Source organism: Rutidosis leptorrhynchoides, chromosome 3 (assembly GCF_046630445.1).
Source record: "Rutidosis leptorrhynchoides isolate AG116_Rl617_1_P2 chromosome 3, CSIRO_AGI_Rlap_v1, whole genome shotgun sequence".
NCBI classification, from domain to species: domain Eukaryota; kingdom Viridiplantae; phylum Streptophyta; class Magnoliopsida; order Asterales; family Asteraceae; genus Rutidosis; species Rutidosis leptorrhynchoides.
The window spans coordinates 252,101,840-252,125,605 of NC_092335.1; positions in this window are offsets into that span (position 1 = coordinate 252,101,840).

A 23,766-nucleotide genomic window follows, 5' to 3' on the forward strand; every position below is an offset into this window, starting at 1 on the left:
ATTGGCATGGTAGAGTATAGTGCTTGATATTCCTTAGATCTGTTGGGACTTATTCTTGAGATCTTGTGTTAAGGGAGAGTAGATACTTTCTAGGGGGAGTAACTATTTTCATATGCTTTGGATATCATCTTTTAAGGGGAAGCCTTTAGAATTATGATAACTTCCTAGATATAATGGTTCAATGGTTACATAAGGGAGAGGTAACTCATTGATATCATATTTCAAGGGGGAGTTAATTCATTTTCTAGGGTAATTTATCAAAATGCTGATTTACATTCTTGTATATCACATTTTGAGGGGGAGAAAAAGGGAGAAAATGAGAAAATTACTCAAAAATATTGTTTTTCAAAAGTGAATTTATAAATTCTTTGTTTTATATCTGAAATAATTCACTAAGGCTTGTATACATCTCAGTATGCAACCCGTTTTAACAATTGGTATCACTGAAGATTTGTACTTTGTTCACAAAATTCAAAGTTCTTTTAAGTACAAATCTTATTTTGGAAAATTCATAAAAATTGGAAAAGATAAAATACAAAAATATTTGGTTTTTACTGGATAAAATGCTATTTTTAGCATTATACTGAATCTGACATCCAACAGTACAGATTCGGTAAGTTCAAAGTTTTCAAAATTGTCTCAGAAATATTTTTCATAAAAAGATTGAAATGAATATTGAGAGAAAAAGTCAAGTTGTCAAGATTTGAAGTTAAATTGATAAAGTTTTGAAAATTGGACTGAATTCGGTATAATAGGCCCATTCTGTAAAGCCCATTCGGTATTTACCTTCGGTATCTATAAAAGGAGGGTCAAAGTCAAACTTACTCATTTACTGTTGTTAATTACCTACCGAGTCTGCTTGATTATACCGAATCTGCCTAATCTACCGAGTCCGTCTCTCTGTATCTTCAAATTCTTGGGTAAATGTTCATTTGAATTAACATACTTATAGATCTGAGATAATTATGTGTCTATCAACCAGAAAAGATCAAAATAACTGGATTTTAACTCTCAATTTTGAAATTCTATTGATCTGAGTTGTATTCTATTAATCCTTGATTAAACTCAATTGATTTGGTTAATTAACATGAATTCTTGTCTAATCTGAGTTATATTGATTGATCTATCATTTGACCAAGCTTGATTACATGTTTAATTGATTGTTTGATGGATTATGTATCTACCCAATATGTTCTATATACTATACCGAGTCTGTTCATACAATTAACATGTTGCTATGCTTTAATTGATTGGTTAATTGATTATGGTTGTGATTTTACATGATAGAATATGCATGTTTGAGTGTCTTTATGTTAATTTTGGAGATACCGACTCTGTTCTTCTCTTGATACCGAATCTGACTTTTGGTACCTTGAAAATTTCTGATTTTTATCTTCAAACACTTAACTTGTTTATTCTATATCTTTCTGATCTGAAAACTCAAGCTTATTTGGTTACAGAATCTCAAGTTTTCATGACTACCGAATCTGCTTGAAATGTGTTTAAAAATTGACTAAGTGTTGTTCTGATTCTTTGTGTAGTATAACTGACTTTGCATGATAAATTTGTATTGTGATGAATATCATATGAATGTCATGATTGTCAATTATTTGTTCATGTTTGAGAATAAAAGATTTTTATATTTTTGAAAAACCATAAAAATCTTAAAATAGAAAATATAAAACATATACAAAGGATTTCAAAGACAAATAAGAATAGAGATATATGCTTTTTGAATATCTTGTGGTCTTCTATTTCTTATTTGTACAGTTAAATGGCGAACAATCACTTCATCAACTCTGAAACCAGTATTCCCTGCAACTACTGGACAACAATTCTAGAGAGGCACACACTGTGGCCTGCTCTCAGTACTACTGCCAGTGTAGCTGTAACAGATCTGGAGTTACTTAACAGAACAATTAAGTTTGTGGAAGCTACACAATCTACTACTGAAAATTCAGAGGGAACACAAGCTCGTTTTGAATTTCAACTGAGAGGAGTTCAAGGGAGGAGGATTATCACTAAAGCTGATTTCAGGAGGATATTCAGACTTCCTGTTGTGCAGAATGCTCCTGCTTTTCCTACTACTCAGCAAATGATGACTTCTGTCTTTGATCTTGGTTATGTTGGAGCTACCAATGTTCCACCAGCTAAGTTTTAGAAGAAATATCTGCACTCAAGGTGGTACCAAAGTAAAAACTTTTGTTAAAATACTTCAACCATTCTAGTCTTTCCCCCAACACTTCAGGGTAAAAAAAGAACTATCGTCCTGAAGAACCCTAGAAGAACACGATTCAATTTTGCAGCCTCAAATCAAGTATCACCAATGAATTTAATGATCATCAATTTGTTAACTTAATTTCTCCAACTGATGAATTTGGAATTCACTTCGAAAAGGAGATTTTCTCTAATGGCAAAGAAGATACTACAACTCCTCCTAATTTGAATGTTCCATTTCAAACTGCAGAGATTATTCTTGAGCGTGATGCTGATTACCAACTAAGTGAGGATGAAGAGAAAAAGATTCTTCGTTCACCATTCATTGAACAACAAGCGTATAGAATCTATGGTGATTCTGATCTCGTCCTTTCTGCATCAATGAGTGTTCTGGGTGCATGGAAATATCATAAGAAGCCTGAATATCTCAAAGCTTATCTGAGTGTTCGCAATAAATTCAAATTGAAGAATGAAGAGAAACTTCAAATTCAGCGGAATTCAGAGATCAAAAGCATAAATGAGATTTTGATGACTAATAAGGATGAAGTGAAGATGCCATTGTTTCAAGTTACAAGAATGGATGATGAGGATTATCAGTTTTCAGAAGCAGATTTTGATAAACAGAAGATGGACGACATTATTTTCATTTACAATTATTTGATTAACTTGAATGAATCTGCAACAATTTATCATGCTACTGTAATGAAGGCAGTCTAAAGGTTTATTCTTGATTCGATGAGATGGATGTCTGTTCATAATTTTCAAATGGGTTTGGAATCTGGACACAAAAAGCTCGGAATCAAACCGCCAAATCAAGTGATTGAAGAGCTTAGATATATGTCCTTACTTGAAGTGAGTGACTGTCCATATGGGTTTGTATTTGTCAATTCTCACTATACAAAGATCTTCATCAGAGTCTCAGATTTCAGAAGATACTCAGACAGAACGTTGATGTATGCTTTCAAATACATGAGATGGAGACTGATCAATAACTGCTATTCAACTGAAGATAATGAGATTTTCAAGTACATTATCACAAGATTGAAAAGTCGTCTCAAAACAAGAGTGAATATACGAAGATATGAGAATCTCAAGGGATTCAAATCTAAAGTTCACTTCATAGGAACAAAGTTCCTTTAGATGTTTTGGATAGGATTATATTGTAAAGTTCACATTTAACACTAAGGGGGAGATTGTTAGGACCCCGAAGTTGTATAGTGTTAATGTGAATTAAGCTTAAATGAAGGTTCCTTAGAAGAGGGCTATATAAGGAACCTATGTAGTCCTAATTAGATAGCCATTGTATTGTAACCGAGTTCTAGAAGCTGTGGAATTTAATTTGTACCAATTCTCTCTATTACCGAGTCTCCTTCTTACATACCGAATCTCATTCTATCTTATCATTTCTCTCAATCTCAACATGATCTGACCTATCAGAGTCAAAATAGGTTCGTAACCCGTAGCGTAAAATTGCATCTGGGTTTACCGCATTAAATGCCTTGAAGAAAATTTGGCGTAACTTAAAGTCTCCCCAATGTGATATACCCCATCTTTCAAAGGAAAACCTTTTATATACTAAGGCATGCCTGGAATGTCTTTCAAACGTTTGACAAACTAATTTTGCAGTAACTAATTGTGCTAATGAATTTTTCCCGACTCTAGACAATATTTCATCAATCATATTGAAATGCCCCGTTCATATTAATTATAAACGTTTCATATTAATTGGTTTCTTTGCGAGGTTTTGACCTCTATATGAGACGTTTTTCAAATCTTGCATTCGTTTTTAAAAACAACCATAACCTTTATTATTGAATAAAGGTCTTAATGACATAATTTAGATTGTCTATCAAAAACAATCTCCTCAAATAAATAAGTTTTTACACAACCCATTACAATATGATCAAATATATTACAACAAATACTCCGAATGCAAGTTTAAACAATATAAACAATTATGCCGACTCCAAATCTTGACCTTGGGTTGGCATACAACAGCGGAAGCATTTTTAATATTCTCCTAAGAATAAACATGCTTAAAACGTCAACAAAAATGTTGGTGAGTCATAGGTTTAATTTCTATATAATAATCATAACATTTAATAAGCCACAAGATTTCATTTAATTAAATGCTCAGGATCATTACAACTGCAAAAATCATTCATACGATGAGTCGCCCGGTAACCGACCTTAACATAGAGCGCTTAAGATATCTGGCATCATACATTCCACTATTCAAATGTATGACAAGAACCCTTCGAAGTACTAAAGCATTTCCACTATTTGAAAATCGGGGTGGTTGGTGCTCGTAGATCTACCTTTACGATTCGCGTCAATTAGTGTTTTTCAATAATTCTTAGGTTACCAAGCATAATAATAATAATAAGTACAGATATCCGGTATAACAAAACAATCGTAGAATGTAGTTTCATGAACTTGTGCTTATTTTGTAAAACATTTATAAATTTGCATGTATTCTCATCCCAAAATAATTTAGATAGTAAAAATGGGACTATAACTCACTTGTGATGATTTCCGAATAGATGGTGATAAGACTTGTCCTTTTGACAAATTCACGAACCTAATAATAATATTCTTGTGTCAAGATATATATATATATATATATATATATATATATATATATATATATATATATATATATATATATATATAATTAATATTCCATACTTATGATACTTGTGATAATTTTAATTGTCCATTGTTAGTAGTCCAACGTTCGTAGTCCAATAGTCCAATAGTCCAACAGTATATATATATATATATATATATATATATATATATATATATATATATATATATATATATATATATATATGTAAATGCATATATTGTGTTAGAATTCACTAACACTATAATATTTTGTCTTAATATAATAAGACACATAATATGTATATTGTCTGAAGTAATCCGCGACCCATTGTATACATGTCTCAGGCTCGATCACAACTCAAAGTATATAATATTTTGTCTCAGGCTCGATTACTGCCAATTGTGTCTAATAGTTCATTCCAATAATATATATAGAAGAAGTCAAAATGATATGTCAAAACTTTGTATACGAATCCACGGTGATCAAGTCATATATATATATGGTGCCTTACGATCTTTATTAAGACTATAATATATTGTCATAGAACCTAATCACGACTATTAGAAATTGTATTTTCATAAGTTCGGGAACAAGACATGTATAAATACATGTAGGATACAAGGTAAGTTAGCTAGGACAAGGTTAGCATCCAGTTTTATAAATCATGTCCGTAGCTAAAAATTAAGAAAAATATCCAATTTTGTTTTACCCATAATTTCTTCGTTACAAATCCGTTTTGAGTGATTGAAGTTGCCATGGTTTCGTATCGAACTCAACATTATTAATCTTAATATAAAAAGTATAGGTTTATAGTCGAAAATACAGCTTAGGTGTCAAATAAGAGAAGATAGTCATATCCGTTGTAAGAACGACATCTTGATGACTCTTTTGAAAAACATACTTCCAATTAGAGTTTAACCATGGCTTTTGGATATATTTCATATCTATATAAAATAAGAGTTTTCACCAAAGGAAATCTTTTAATTCAGAGTTTAAGATAGGTTTTTAAAATCAAACCCAAAACAGCCCCCGATGATCTTTGACGGCGTATGTTCAGTTTTAAGGTGTTCTTCGTGTTTACAAGTTTTATATCCTTATGTTAGCTTGTCATACTATCATAATACATGTGTTGAAGTATTTTAAAAGTCAAGTTAGATGGATTAAGTTTGTTTGTGAACAAGTTTAGAATTAATATAAACTATGTTCTTGTTGTTGTAAGTTATAAACTCATAATAAGATAGCTATATGGATATGAATCGAAAAAGATTATGAATAAGGTGACTACCTCAAATTAAATGAACAAAGTTTCTGATAAAATAAGATGATAATCTTGTGATCAAAGATATCATTGATGGCTTGTAATCCTTGGAGTAGAATCATAGAATGAACAAAAGTTCGAATAAGATTTCTATCTTGAATTAAGATAGTTATAATATATGAATTGAACCAAAGCTTATATATAATTCTTACCTTGATAAAGAGGAGGAGATGAGTTAACAAAGTATTCTTGAAGCTAGTTTATGATCAAAGTGAATGAAGATTTTCTAGTACTTGAAGTATGTGTGTCTAAAGAGTGTTTAAAGAGTAAGAAATGGAAAGAATACTTGGAGTTCTTATGTGTGAGTATTATGAGAGTGAAGGTAAGTTAAATAGCTGATATAAATGAGTAAAAAGAGTGTTAAAAGTTGTGGTTCATACATATGGTTAAGAGACTTTATCAAAATTTGGAATATAGCATAATAATGCAAACTAGAAGTTAAATGTTGGTTCCCACAAGTATCCATCATGTTTATCCTTGTCTTGTGACTCATAAGGCTGCTAAGGAGGCTATAATTGGTATTTCATATTGGTATATACTCATAGTATTTAAGTATGGAAGTTGGGTATGATACGGGTGTAAATACTGAATGAATACGAATAGAATTCTTGATGGAATTGAATGAGATTATGAGTATAGCTATCTTTGTGGAGTATAAGTATGTTAGTATATATGTTTAAGTCCTTCAAAAGTGTATTAATACATATTAATACAATACATATACATACATTTTAATTTAGAAGTTATTACAACGTTAATCGTTATATATATGTATATAGTTTTGAAGTCTTTAAGTTAGTAATCCCATTTTATGTATATAACCAATTGTTAATATATGTAATGAGATACTTAAATATCATTAAACAATCATGAGTATATATTTATATTCATATATACGTCATTAAATAATTTGTTTACGAATTATGACGTTCATTAATCGTCAGACAGACGGGGTGGCCAAATGTTTGTATAAAATTGATTTCAAATAACCAAGTCTTAATGAGTTTGATTGCTTAACATGTTGGAAATATTAATTATATAAATATTAATCTTCTATATATTAACGAAAAAAAATCCAGAATCCGGGTCGTTACATTACACACCCGTTAAATTAAATTTTGTCCCGAAATTTAGAATAGTACCTAGTTAACGTGCGATATCGGAAAACAAATGTGGGTACTTCAGCTTCATTTGGTCTTCTCATTCCCAAGTGAATTCAGGTCCTCTACGAGCATTCCACCGAACCTTAACGATTGGTATCTTACTTTGTTTGAGTCGTTTGACCTCACGATCCATAATTTCGACGGGTTCTTCGACAAAATTTAGTTTCTCGTCAATCTTAATTTCATCTAAAGGGATAATGAGATCTTCAGTAGCTAGGCATTTCTTCAGGTTCGAAACATGAAAGGTGTTGTGAATCTTTTCTAATTGTGGAGGTAGTTCGAGTCGATAGGCCACTAGCCCAATGCGTTTTTCAATCTTGAATGGTCCAATGTATCTTGGGCTCAATTTCCCTCGCTTTCCAAAACGAATAACACCTTTCCAAGGTGATACCTTAAGCATAACCATATCACCCTCCTCAAACTCTAAAGGTTTCCTTCTAGCATTCGCGTACTCTTTTGCCGACTCCGGGCTGTTTTCAATCGTTGCTGAATCTGAATGACCTTGTCGGTAGTTTCCTGGATAATTTCCGGACCTGTAATCTATTTTTCCCCCACATCACTCCAACAAATCGAAGACATGCACTTCCTCCCATAAAGTGCCTCGAATGGTGCTGCCTCAATGCTAGAATGATAGCTGTTGTTGTAGGAAAACTCAGCTAACGGTAGATGTCGATCCCAACTGCTTCCAAAATCAATAACACATGCTCGTAGCATGTCTTCGAGTGTCTGAACCATCCTTTCACTTTGCCCATCAGTTTGTGGATGATAGGCAGTACTTAAATCTAGATGAGTTCCCAACGCTTCGTGTAATGCCTGCCAGAATCTGGAAGTAAATCTGCTATCACGATCAGAGATAATAGAGATTGGTATACCATGTATAGAAACAACTTCTTTTAGATATAATCGTGCTAATTTCTCTATACCATCCTCTTCTTTTATTGGCAGAAAGAGTGCTGACTTAGTAAGACGATCGACTATTACCCAAATCATATCATAACCACCTGCGGTTCTCGGTAACTTAGCAATGAAATCCATGGTAATGTTTTCCTATTTCGATTCTGGGATTTCAGGTTGTTGGAGTAGACCCGATAGTTTCTGATGCTCAGCTTTGACTTTAGAACAAGTCAAACATGCTCCTACATATATGGCTATATCGGTCTTCATTCCTGGCCACCAAAAGTTTCTCTTGAGGTCTTGGTACATTTTCCCCGCTCCGGGATGTATTGAATATCTGGTTTTATGTGCTTCATCTAGTACCACTTTCCTCAAATCCCCATTCCTTGGTACCCAAATTCTTTCAGCTAAATACCTGGTTCCATCTTCCCGAATATTAAGCTCTTTTTCTAATCCTTTGGGTATTTTCCTTCCAAAATTCCTTCCTTTAAAACCTCCTGTTGTGCCTCTTTTATTCGAGTAGTAAGATTAGTATGAATAATCATGTTCATAGCTTTTACTCGAATAGGTTCTCTTTCCTTTCGACTCAGGGCATCGGCTACCACAATTGCTTTCCCCGGGTGGTAACGGATTTTACAATCATAATCATTTAGCAGCTCAACCCACCTACGCTGCCTCATATTTAGTTGCTTTTGATTTAAAATATGTTGGAGACTTTTGTGGTCAGTGTATATGATGAACTTGACCCCATATAGATAATGTCTCCACATCTTTAATGCAAAAACAACGGCGCCCAATTCCAGATCATGTGTGGTGTAGTTTTGTTCATGAATTTTGAGTTGTCGAGAAGCATATGCAATCACCTTCTTCCGTTGCATAAGAACACACCCAAAACCCATTCTTGATACCGTCGCAGTAGATAACAAAATCTTCCATTCCGTCAGGTAACGATAAAATAGGTGCCGTAGTCAACTTCTTTTTCAATAATTGGAAGGCACCCTCTTGTTCGAAAGTCCATTCATACTTTTTCCCCTTGTGTGTCAAGGCAGTTAAAGGTTTGGCAACTCGGGAGAAATCTTGAATAAATCTCCTATAATAACCGGCAAAACCCAAAAATTGACGTATTTGCGTTGGAGTTTTCGGGGTCTCCCAATTTTTGATGGCTTCAATCTTGGCGGGATCAACTTTGATTCCATTACTACTGACTACGTGGCCAAGAAATTGTACTTCATTTAACCAAAAAGCACATTTAGAGAACTTAGCATAAATTTGTTCTTTTCTTAACAACTCTAACACAAGTCTCAAGTGTTGTTTGTGTTCTTGGTTATTCTTCGAATAGATAAGGATGTCATCAATAAAGACAATAACAAACTTATCTAAATATGGACTACATACTCAGTGCATGAGGTCCATGAAAACTGCGGGTGCATTGGTTAAACCGAATGGCATAACCATGAATTCGTAGTGGCCATAACGAGTTCTGAAGGTTGTTTTCGGTATATCGGCTTCTTTAACCCTTAGTTGATGATAACCCGACCTTAGGTCGATTTTAGAGTATACGCTCGAACCTTGGAGTTGATCGAATAGGTCATCAATTCGGGGTAAAGGGTATTGGTTTTTAATGGTAACTTTGTTCAGCTCACGGTAATCGATACACATGCGAAAAAACCCATCTTTCTTTTTAACGAACAAAATTGGAGCTCCCCATGGTGACGTACTCGGTCGGATGAAACCACGTTCTAATAATTCTTGTAGCTGACTTTGTAATTCTTTCATTTCGGTGGGCGCAAGTCTATATGGAGCATGAGCTATTGGTACGGCTCCTGGTACAAGATCTATTTGGAATTCAACGGATCGGTGTGGAGGTATTCCCGGTAATTCGTCCGGAAACACCTCAGGAAATTCTCTTGCAACAGGAACGTCATCGATTTTCTTTTCTTCTTTTTCAACCTTCTCAACGTGTGCTAGTATGGCATAGCAACCTTTTCTTATTAGTTTTCGCGCCTTCAAACTACTAATAAGATTTAATTTGGCATTACCCTTTTCTCCGTACACCATTAAGGGTAACCCGTTTTCTCTCGGAATGCGAATCGCCTTCTCATGACAAACAACTTCGGCTTTCACCTTGGACATCCAGTCCATTCCAATAATTACGTCGAAGCTTCCCAATTCCACCGATATTAAAACAATTGCAAACGTTTCGCTAACTAAACTAATTTTTTGATTTCGGCAAATTTTATCAACCTTAATTAGTTTACCGTTTGCTACTTCAACTGTACACTTTTTATCCAAAGGCGTTAATGGGAAATTTAATTTGGTACAAAATTCTCTACTCATATAACTTCTATCGGCACCCGAATCAAATAAAACATAAGCAGGTGTATTGTTGATAAGAAACGTACCCGTAACAAGCTCCGGGTCTTCCTGTTCTTCCTCCCCATTAATATTGAAGGTTCTCCCACGGCCTTGCCTATTTCCATTCCTGCACTGGTTTATGGTATGGCCCGGTTTCCACATCCATAGCAAACAACGCCGTTATTATTTGTTCCGGCATTATTTACTCCTTTGTTTCTATTTGGTCCGTAGACTTCACACTTTGCCGCCATTCCTATTACACTTGGTACATAATTCTCTACAAAACCATTCCGGATGAAACGTATCACACCTGGGGCATATAGTTCTTTACCTTTTGTTGTTGTTGTTGTTGTTGTTGTTAGGGTTATTGTTGTTGAGTCGTTTGTTGTTGTTATTGTTGTGATTGGGATTGTTGTTGTTGTTATTATTATTGGGATGGTTGTTGCAGTTATTGTTGCGGTTGTTGTTGCGATTATTGTTGTTATTGGGGTGGTTGCGATTGTTGTTGTAGTTGTTCTTTTGATTGTTGTTGTTGTACTGGTGACCCTGATCACTACTTTCCTCCCACTTTCCTTTTCCCTGTTTCATTATGGCCTCCTCGGCCGCTTCTTTCTTTATCCTTCCTGTAATTTGGCCTATCAATTTGTGGGCTATATGGCTCGCTTTCTGCATTGTTGTAGGGTCATTAGCACCTACATGCTCTTGGATTCGTTCTGGCAACCCTTTTATGAATGCTTCAATTTTTGCTTCTTCATCCTCAAATGCTCCAGGACACATTAAAGCCAGGTCATTGAAACGTCGCTCGTAGGTAGTGACATCTAACCCTTGGGTTGTCAGTGCTTTAAGCTCTGCCTTGAACTTATTGATTTCGGTTCTGGGACGGTACTCTTCCCTCATCATGTGCTTGAAAGCGGACCATGGAAGTGCGTAGGCGGTATTCTGTCCTACGTAATCCATGTAGGTATTCCACCATGTCAAAGCAGTACCCCTGAAAGTATGTGTGGCATACTTAACTTTATCCTCTTCTGCACAGTTGCTGATTGCGAACACGGCTTTAACCTTCTCTATCCACCGCTTTAGTCCAATGGGTCCTTCAGTTCCTTCAAACTCATTGGGTTTGCAGGCCATAAAAGCTTTGTAGGAACATCCTACCAGGTTGCCATTGTTTCCTCCACTGCTGGAACCCGATTGGTTATTGTTGTTCATTGCATTCACCACTGCATCCATATTTGCAGCGAAAGCTTGAAGTTCTTCTGTGTTCAATTGTTGTTGTCTAGTAGCTGGAGGAGCCATTTCCTTCAAAAATAGCCGACTGAGTTAATCATATAGAATTTTAGAAGTAGCCAAAAAGTATTTTGTAGCTTAATATGAACTTATTATTATAAAAGCCTTTTCTTCATATTAGCGTTTTATAACTATAATAATGTTCATACTTAGCAGCTAACACACAAATTAACTACTAAAATTCTAATATGAAAAACTAAGGTAAGTTATTACGTTACTACGTAATAATAAGTTGTAATAATAATAATAAACCTTCCATGCTTATTCTTATTATTATACAATCATAAGGAAAATTACATTGCGGATTTTCTTACAAACTTAATCACACAATATAATACATATTATACAATGCATGGAATACAGGATAGCTGCCGATGGTTCAAGAACGGCGAGATTTCTTAGATGTTGACGATGTTTCTTTCTCGGCCAAACATTTGGATTTTTGTTTGGATAGTTCTTTTTCCAATTCCTCCCAATTAGTTCTTTCGGCTAATTGTTTGGGAGCAAAACCAACAGTCATTATACGAGCGGTCATTTTATAAACTGGTCTCTTAGGTGGTTCAGGCGGATGATCACAAACATTTTGGGTCATAATAGGTTCATCGGGTTTGGGATCGGGTATAACAGCCAAAGATTTTCCCAAATCACGTTGTGGTTCGGTAATTTCCACAACTTCTTCAGGATCCTCTTCTTTAGGTTCCTCTTCGGGATGTTCTTCTGGATCCTCTTCTGGAACCTCTACTGGCAATTGTGAATCTTCCCAATTTTCCCAACAATTTTCCACTTTAATGGTAGCACCAAAAGTTAACTTTTTCGTTGGTTCATAAGTCGTATGCTTTGACTCAGCCTCCAAATCACTTGATAAGTAAATGAAATTTGAATCACTAGAGATGCTTATATGATCGGATGAAGTCATCTATCACATAATAACAGGCACGTTAAGAGAGTGATATATCTTATAATATTTATATGTTAATAATCTTATGTGTCCAACAATTATATTAAGCAATCATTCTTAAAATAATTACGGTCGAAGTCCAGACTCACTAATGCATCAAAAATCAGTTGGACACACTAATGAAAAATTTTCTGATTCTCTAAGACCAACGCTCGGATACCAACTGAAATGCCCCGTTCATATTAATTATAAACGTTTCATATTAATTGGTTTCTTTGCGAGGTTTTGACCTCTATATGAGACGTTTTTCAAATCTTGCATTCGTTTTTAAAAACAACCATAACCTTTATTATTGAATAAAGGTCTTAATGACATAATTTAGATTGTCTATCAAAGACAATATCCTCAAATAAATAAGTTTTTACACAACCCATTACAATATGATCAAATATATTACAACAAATACTCCGAATGCAAGTTTAAACAATATAAACAATTATGCCGACTCCAAATCTTGACCTTGGGTTGGCATACGACAGCGGAAGCGTTTTTAATATTCACCTGAGAATAAACATGCTTAAAATGTCAATAAAAATGTTGGTGAGTCATAGGTTTAATTTCTATATAATAATTATAACATTTAATAAGCCACAAGATTTCATTTAATTAAATGCGCAGGATCATTACAACTGTAAAAATCATTCATATGATGAGTTGCCTGGTAACCGACCTTAATATAGAGCGCTTAAGATATCCGGCATCATACATTCCACTATTCAAATGTATGACAAGAACCCTTCGAAGTACTAAAGCATTTCCACTATTCGAAAATGGGGGTGGTTGGTGCTCGTAGATCTACCTTTAGGATTCGCGTCAATTAGTGTTTTTCACTAATTCTTAAGTTACCAAGCATAATAATAATAATAAGTACAGATATCCGGCATAACAAAACAATTGTAGAATGTAGTTTCATGAACTTGTGCTTATTTTGTAAAACATTTATAAATTTGCATGTATTCTCATCCCAAAATAATTTAGATAGTAAAAATGGGACTATAACTCACTTGTGATGATTTCCGAATAGATGGTGATAAGACTTGGCCTTTTGACAAATTCACAAACCTAATAATAATATTCTTGTGTCAAGATATATATATATATATATATATATATATATATATATATATATATATATATATATATATATATAAAATTAATATTCCATACTTATGATACTTGTGATAATTTTAATTGTCCATTGTTAGTAGTCCAACGTTCGTAGTCCAATAGTCCAATAGTCCAACAGTATAAATATATATATATAAATATAAATACGTATATTGTGTTAGAATTCACTAACAATATAATATATTATCTTAATATAATAAGACACATAATATGTATATTGTCTGAAGCAATTCGCGACCTATTGTATACATGTCTCAGGCTCGATCACAACTCAAAGTATATAATATTTTTGAATCCACTTCGACCCACACCTAACTCGAGATTACTGCCAATGGTGTCTAATAGTTCGTTCCAATAATATATATAAAAGAAATCAAAATGATATGTCAAAACTTTGTATACGAATCCACGGTGATCAAGTCATATATATATATATGGTGCCTTACGATCTTTATTAAGACTATAATATATTGTCGTAGAACTTAATCACGACTGTTATAAATTGTATTTCCATAGGTTCGGGAACAAGACATGTATAAATACATGTAGGATACAAGGTAAGTTAGCTAGGATAAGGTTAGCATCCATTTTTATAAATCATGTCCGTAGCTAAAAATTAAGAAAAATATCCAATTTTGTTTTACCCATAATTTCTTCGTTACAAATCCGTTTTGAGTGATTCAAGTTGACATGGTGAAAGGACCCGTTCATATACATTATAAATGATTCACAATAGTTGATTACATCGCGAGGTATTTGACCTCTATATGATACATTTTACAAACATTTCATTCGTTTTTAAAAGACAAGCTTTCTTTACAACGAAAGTTGACGGCATGCACACCATTTCATAATACATCCAACTATAATTGGCTTAATAATAATCTTGATGAACTCAATGACTCGAATGCAACGTCTTTCAAAATATGCCACGAATGACTCCAAATATTATCCTTAAAATGAGCTAATGCACAGCGGAAGATTTCTTTAATACCTGAGAATAAACACGCTTTAAAGTGTCAACCAAAAGGTTGGTGAGTTCATAGTTTTATCATAAATAATGATTTTCAATAGTTGTAATAGACCACAAGATTTCAGTTTCATAAATAACCATACACTCGCAAGTGTATAAAAAGCATTCTATAAGTTGTAGGCACCTGGTAACAAGCCTTAACGTTCATGTTTTACCCTCTGAAAGTACACCGAATCAGGTGTGTTATATAAACCTGGAAGTACTAAAGCATCCCATAGTCAGGATGGGGTTTGTCAGGCCCAATAGATCTATCTTTAGGATTCACGCCTACCAGTCATACACCAGTAGTTAAGGTTACCAAGCTAAGGGGATATTTCTGGTTTAAACCCACGTAGAATTAGTTTTAGTACTTGTACCTATTTCGTAAAACAGTTATAAAATATGCATGTATTCTCAGCCCAAAAATATATAAATGCAAAAGCATTTAAAAAGGGAGCTATGAAAACTCACCATACTGTATTTCATAGTAAAAATACATATAACGTCATTTAACAAGTGCAAGGTTGGCCTCGTATTCACGAACGTATCAATATTGAGATTCAATATTGCAGGAAAGTACGTAGATGCAACGGAGATGATAAACACTAGATTGACCTTACGAGCATACCCATGAACCATACCCATCACCTCCATAGCTATAACCCATAATTTCCTTAGCTTCGACTCATTCAAAAAAAACTATTTTGAAATCACTCGGACAGCACTCCGTCGTAATATTTTATGTATACTAATAATATCTTGAAATAATACAGAGCAAATATATATATATATATATATATATATATATATATATATATATATATATATATATATATATATATATATATATATATATATATATATATATATATATATATATATATATAAATCGATTGAGAGAGTTTAGAGAAATATATTTTCAAGTTTCTATGAAATAATGAAACCTATTGAATTCTATTTATAATAGATTTTTGAATTATTAAAGTGAATTATTAAAGTATGAATTATTAAAGTGAATTATTAAAGTATGAATTATTAAAGTGAATTATTAAAGTATGAATTATTAAAGTGAATTATTAAAGTATGAATTATTAAAGTGAATTATTAAAGTTAAAGTAAAGTAAAAGTAAAGTTAAAGTAAAGTTAAAGTATAGTAAAAGTATAAAAACTATGTATATATAATACGCGTATAAATATATATAATATTAATTTAAATCGTTATATATATTTAATGAAATAAAATATAAATATCGTTATATTTATTATACTGGTTAAGTGATGAGTTGTCAAAAGTGATTTTAGATTTTTATAAAAGTTATATACGTTTTAATAATAAAGTTCTTTTTAAACTAAAAACGTCTTTGTACATTTGAAAATAGATTAATAGAATATTATGGAAACCAATTCTCCACTAACTTTTGTCTAACTTTCATAAATAGCTTTACAAATTATTCTAAATATCGTTAAGAGGAATAGATTTTCTCAAATTATAGTGGATCTCTCAACAGGGACTTGTAATCACAATTCAATGTTTCTGATAATTCAATCATTTAATATATATTTTTTTATTTCGTCAAAAATCATATTGAAACAAATACGTTTGTGTAAAGTATTATACGTTTAATACTTTATTAATATTCTCACGTTATAATATATATATATACATATACATATCTATTTATATATAACGGTTCGTTAATCGTCGGAATTTGGTCGAGGTTATAATGAATGTATGAACACAGTTTAAAATTCTATAGATTTAACTTAACAAACTTTGCTTATCGTGTCGGAATAATATAAAGATTAAAGTTTAAATTTGGTCGGAAATTTCTGGGTTGTCACAGTACCTACCCGTTAAAGAAATTTCGTCCCCGAAATTTGATAGAGGTCGTCATGACTAACAATGAGAATGTTATTATAACGATTATAGAGTTTTATCATGTTCAAGAAGCATGGGTAAAATAATTCGATTACTAGAAGCGTGTGAGTGAAGTTATCATAAATGAATGAAATAAGATAATAGTGATTCGTCGTATCTTTTGACGTCATCATGATTGATCTCCGAAAAGAAAATCTTTGTAATCTATATTGGATTTGATTATTCGGCGATTAAGAAAATGATGATCCTCTTCAAATTAATGCGATAATCCATTTTGATTTCTCTGTCGGATATTTCACTATAAATCCACCTCCTTTGTTTTCTTACAACTCACACCTTCTCAACTCATATTTTAAAGTATTTGTCAATATGCTTCATCCAGTGCTGATTCTTGATATACTCCTCACTTTCATATATGTAGCTCTTCTTTTTTATCTGCCTCCGGAAGAATCTATTTACTTCTACTATACTCTTGATTTTATAGTGTTTTTAGTTCTCCCGTGTCTTTATATTGCTATATGCATTGATATATACGGTTTGTGATTTCTGGGTTGTTGTTGGGTTTTATATCTTCCCTTATATTTCAAAGTCCTTGCTTCTTCTATAATCATTGTTATCCACAGTTAATGCTCTCTTCTATTTGATATGATTTATACTCCCATTTCTAGTTCAGAGCTTTGTCCTTTCGTTTCTTCTTCTTGCGATTAAGCACCGCTTGTAATGGTCTAGAATTCGCAGACATAAATTTCGGAATGAACATTGTTAATGTTCTAGGAAGGAAATTGTAATGGCACGATCTTGACTTGTCAAATTACCAGAATACCTCGAAAAAGGCCGAATCATCAAGAAATATTTTCTTGATATTTAGAGATCAAAGAGAATACAAGAGTCGTGTAACATAGCACATGATGACGTTATGTTCTGTGAATCATCATGTTCCATTTAGAAACTCAGCATGAATTACTGTAATATAATCACGTTGATCAAGTGTCATTATATTATACTAACTCATGCTTCAGCTCCCAACACTTCTTCAAGAATATTCCTATTTTAAACTCGAATGTTTCAGAATTTAGAAACTAAAATAGTTTCTTTTATGATATAATAAAGATAGCGTGAAGAGGTAAATGATTTCAGATAAGAATAATTATAAAAATATCTTCAGAAGTATGGATGATATTTATAATGAAAGATACGATGATATCTTAGAATGTCTAATATCAGAGGATGATGAAGGATATTGTCCACAGGGGTTTAGAGTTAGGAGCAAGATATTCGTTAATGACTTCAGCAAGTACTGAATCATTTGGATTCTTTGAAGGCAGGTTCAGCCTTTGTGATTTGTCCACAGCCTCCTTCATACTTTGCTCAATTCGTTTTTCAGTTCCAAAGCTTCTCTTTTTCTGAGCTTTGCCAATATACTATCCTTTATCATCCAACTTTTTACTGTTAAGGTCGTTTACAGTTTTTGTTGCTTCATCAGCATTTTTCAAAATTTTGAGAACTGGTTCGCAGTTTAGGGTGTTTTTCAGAAATTTCTCATTCAAAGAATGTAAGTCTTGGAGGTAGATGTTGTGTGTATATGTAATTGTTGATGTAGACATGCTGTGAGGTTTCAAAATACTGATTGCTGATTCTCAATAATTAGTATGGCTATTCTTGTTATAAGGTACGAATGAATATATGATAGGGTTTCGATAATTATAATGATTTTTTTTTTTTGAAAGTCAAAGATCAGTGAAGTTGTTGGTAAGTTTATTGCTAATGTGGTGAATATAAACGATTCCCCGATAACGTTGGCGAAAGGGCAACGTATCTATCGAGGTTATAATAAGACTTTTTTGATTGAGAAGTCGAAGTTGACTTGCTGGAGCTGTGACAAAACTGTCTATTTTGAAACGGAATTGAAAAGTTATTTTAGCTAGTAAATGCCAAAGGGTCTAACACGGATATGTATCGAACTATGACTTGGGTTTTGAGAGTTTTTCAGGTGTATAACTGTGAGTAACATGTGGTTGGATCATCATCTCGATTGTTCCTTAGTTGAAGTGTCTTCAGGAATTTCGAAGGGTTTGAGCACATATTGTAATCGTTAATACATATGATGTTCTAACACAGTTTTGAAGTCAAAGTATAGCTTTGAAAGATATAGGAATCTAAGAGTGATGATACTGGTTATGTTTCGAATTGAATTATGCGATTTCAAAATCAGAATATGTAATTGAATTTGAATGAGTATGATTGTTTTGATTTATATGAAAGAATGGATATTGTTGTGAAAGTAGGGAGTATAGTTGATGATTGCTGAATCAGTTTCGAAAAATGTAATATATTAATTGTGAATTTATATATCTCTCGGGTATTACCTACCCGTTAAAAAAAATTCACAATTAATATTTTGTACAAAAGAAGTTTATTACAGTCTTTATGAAAATATATGTGTATATTTTCTTTAGATGTAATATAGATTTAATGAGTTAATATTAAATTAAACTCATTTGTTTTATGGTTGGAACTAGAATTGAGTAATCCCTAAAACTTTATAAATTGCATAAGTATTTCTTCAATAATATTGAAATTATAAATCATTACTTTGTTATTTGTTGGTTTTCGTGAAATTCTTGTGAACTTCGCAAGGTACGAATGATGTTATTTGAAAAGTTTCGAGTACATCGATGATGAAAGTGTAAAATCAAACATATATTTGAATAATACACTTGATTTATTATAAATTGGAATTTTATTGAATTGAGACAGAGATTGAAATTAACGATGGTTAAGTTGCGGACGAAGGACGTACATCATTGCATATTTGTAATATGAATTAACTGAGTAGTTAAGATTCACACATAATAGCTTAGTACAGGAAGATTTATTATGGTTTAAAAATTTATACATATAAAATATACATACAAATCTTTCGATTGGAAATGAGTTAATACTTCATAACTCGTTGATACAATATATTTGTTGTTGATTCGTAATGATGTCCACAATGATTCTTGAACTGACAGAGTTTGTGATATTATAGGTGCTGTTGATTCTGACGATACTGACGGCACTGCATGTGTTGATGATGCTACGGTCCTGTTGATGCTGTTGGTAAAACAATTCTAGCTTGTAAATCATACACCATTTTCGATCAAAGTTTCTACTCTACCATCTCCTTTCACTCATCCGATTTACGGTCAGAATTAAATAATCTCTAAGATTTTGGAGATTACATAACTGCCGCAGAGATATATCTTCAATAAAGTTTATGAATTAATACTTCATCGTTTGTTGTTGTTGATATTCCTGGATATTTACAGGGCGTATGACGTTGATGTTTGAGATACAGATTGTGATGTTGTGGTGTGGGATGTGGATGTTGTTGTTGGTGGTGGTGATGGTACTGTTGGTGTTGCTGATGGTGGTACTGTTTATGCTGCTGGTGCTGCTGCTGGTGTTTGTAACCTTTGCACCATATTCTCCAAAGCCACTACCTGAGCGCGAAGCTCGTTGACTTCTTCTATTACACCGGGGTGATTGTCGGTTCGGACGAGCGGATAAATAAAATATAGAATTTGGTGTAGTATGTAATCGTGACGAGATACTCTAGAAATAATAGAGAAAATGGTGTTTCGGATAGGTTCGCCGGTAAGTGCTTCAGGTTCTTCGCCAAGAGGGCAATGTGGTGGATGGAAGGGATCACCTTCTTCTTGTCTCCAATGATTAAGGATGCTATGAACCCATCCCCAATTCATCCAGAATAGATGATGACTAATTTGTTGATCCATTCCGGTCACACTGCTTTCGAAACTTGAGTGGAATTCCATTTCGGAATCCGAGGGACTTGAACTAATGACGAATTCCATTTCGTACGATTGAATAAAGAATTTTTCGATATGAAATGATTTTCCGGCTATCGGGTGGTATTCTAATTATATAGAGCAAAAGGTTTCGTAAATTACGGAGGAATTTACGGAATATGTCAGACAAAGTTTACAGTAACAGATACGCTAAGATATGAATTAGCAGATACGCTAAGATATGAATTTTGTGTATACACTATTCATGCAATCAATGCAATAAGATGTGTCTAGACTAAGAATGATAAGCAGGTAATTTCCGACAAAAATGATGAGCAAAACTTTTAACATGCAGACACGGTCGAAGTCCAGACTCACTAATGCATCCTAAAGACTATCAGTTAGACACACTAATGCAGACCTGGTTCGCTAAGACCACCGCTCTGATACCAACTGAAAGGACCCGTTCATATACATTATAAACGATTCACAATAGTTGATTACATCGCGAGGTATTTGACCTCTATATGATATATTTTACAAACATTGCATTCGTTTTTAAAAGACAAGCTTTCTTTACAACGAAAGTTGACGGCATGCACACCATTTCATAATACATCCAACTATAATTGGCTTAATAATAATCTTGATGAACTCAATGACTCGAATGCAACGTCTTTCAAAATATGCCATGAATGACTCCAAATATTATCCTTAAAATGAGCTAATGCACAGCGGAAGATTTCTTTAATACCTGAGAATAAACATGCTTTAAAGTGTCAACCAAAAGGTTGGTGAGTTCATAGTTTTATCATAAATAATGATTTTCAATAGTTGTAATAGACCACAAGATTTCAGTTTTATAAATAACCATACACTCGCAAGTGTATAAAAAGCATTCTATAAGTTGTAGGCACCTGGTAACAAGCCTTAACGTTCATGTTTTACCCTCTGAAAGTACACCAAATCAGGTGTGTTATATAAACCTCGAAGTACTAAAGCATTCCATAGTCAGGATGGGGTTTGTCAGGCCCAATAGATCTATCTTTAGGATTCGCGCCTACCAGTCATACACCAGTAGTTATAGTTACCAAGCTAAGGGGATATTTCTGGTTTAAACCCACGTAGAATTAGTTTTAGTACTTGTGCCTATTTCGTAAAACAGTTATAAAATATGCATGTATTCTCAGCCCAAAAATATATAATGTAAAAGCATTTAAAAAGGGAGCTATGAAAACTCACCATACTGTATTTCGTAGTAAAAATACATATAACGTCATTTAACAAGTGCAACGTTGGCCTCGGATTCACGAACGTATCAATATTGAGATTCAATATTGCAAGAAAGTACGTAGATGCAACGGAGATGATAAACACTAGATTGACCTTACGAGCATACCCATGAACCATACCCATCACCTCCATAGCTATAACCCATAATTTCCTTAGCGTCGACTCATTCAAAAAAAACTATTTTGAAATCACTCGGACAGCACTCCGTCGTAATATTTTATATATACTAATAATATCTTGAAATAATACAGAGCAAATATATATATATATATATATATATATATATATATATATATATATATATATATATATATATATATATATATATATATATATATATATATATATATATATATATATATATATATATATATATATATATATATATATATATATATATATATATATATATATATATATATATATATATCGATTGAGAGAGTTTAGAGAAATATATTTTCAAGTTTCTATGAAATAATGAAACCTATTGAATTCTATTTATAATAGATTTTTGAATTATTAAAGTGAATTATTAAAGTCTGAATTATTAAAGTGAATTATTAAAGTATGAATTATTAAAGTGAATTATTAAAGTATGAATTATTAAAGTGAATTATTAAAGTTAAAGTAAAGTAAAAGTAAAGTAAAGGTAAAGTTAAAGTATAGTAAAAGTATAAAAACTATGTATATATAATACGCGTATAAATATATATAATATTAATTTAAATCGTTATATATATTTAATGAAATAAAATATAAATATCGTTATATTTATTATACTGGTTAAGTGATGAGTTGTCAAAAGTGATTTTAGATTTTTATAAAAGTTATATACGTTTTAATAATAAAGTTCTTTTTAAACTAAAAACGTCTTTGTACATTTGAAAATAAATTAATAGAATATTATGGAAACCAATTCTCCACTAACTTTTGTCTAACTTTCATAAATAGCTTTACAAATTATTCTAAATATCGTTAAGAGGAATAGATTTTCTCAAATCATAGTGGATCTCTCAACAGGGACTTGTAATCATAATTCAATGTTTCTGATAATTCAATCATTTAATATATATTTTTTTTAATTTCGTCAAAAATCATATTGAAACAAATACGTTCGTGTAAAGTATTATACGTTTAATACTTTATTAATATTCTCAAGTTATAATATATATATACATATACATATCTATTTATATATAATGGTTCGTGAATCGTCGGAATTTGGTCGAGGTTATAATGAATGTATGAACACAGTTTAAAATTCTATAGATTTAACTTAACAAACTTTGCTTATCGTGTCGGAATAATATAAAGATTAAAGTTTAAATTTGGTTGGAAATTTCCGGGTCGTCACACATGGTTTCGTATCGAACTCAACATTATTAATCTTAACAGAAAAAGTATAGGTTTATGGTCAAAAATACAGCATAGGTGTCAAATAAGAGAAGATAGTCATATCCGTCGTAAGAACGACATCTTGATGACTCTTTTGAAAAACATACTTCCAATTAGAGTTTAACCATGAATTTTGGATATATTTCATATCCATATAAAATAAGATTTTTCACCAAAGGAAATCTTTTAATTCAAAGTTTAAGATAGATTTTTAAAATCAAACCCAAAACAGCCCCCGATGATCTTTGACGGCGTATGTTCAGTTTTAAGGTGTTCTTCGTGTTTACAAGCTTTATATCCTTATGTTAGCTTGACATACTATCATAATACATGTGTTGAAGTATTTTGAAAGTCAATTTAGAATGATTAAGTTTGTTTGTGAACAAGTTTAGAATTAATCTAAACTATGTTCTTGCTGTTGTAAGTTATAAACTCATAATAAGATAGCTATATGGATATGAATTTAAA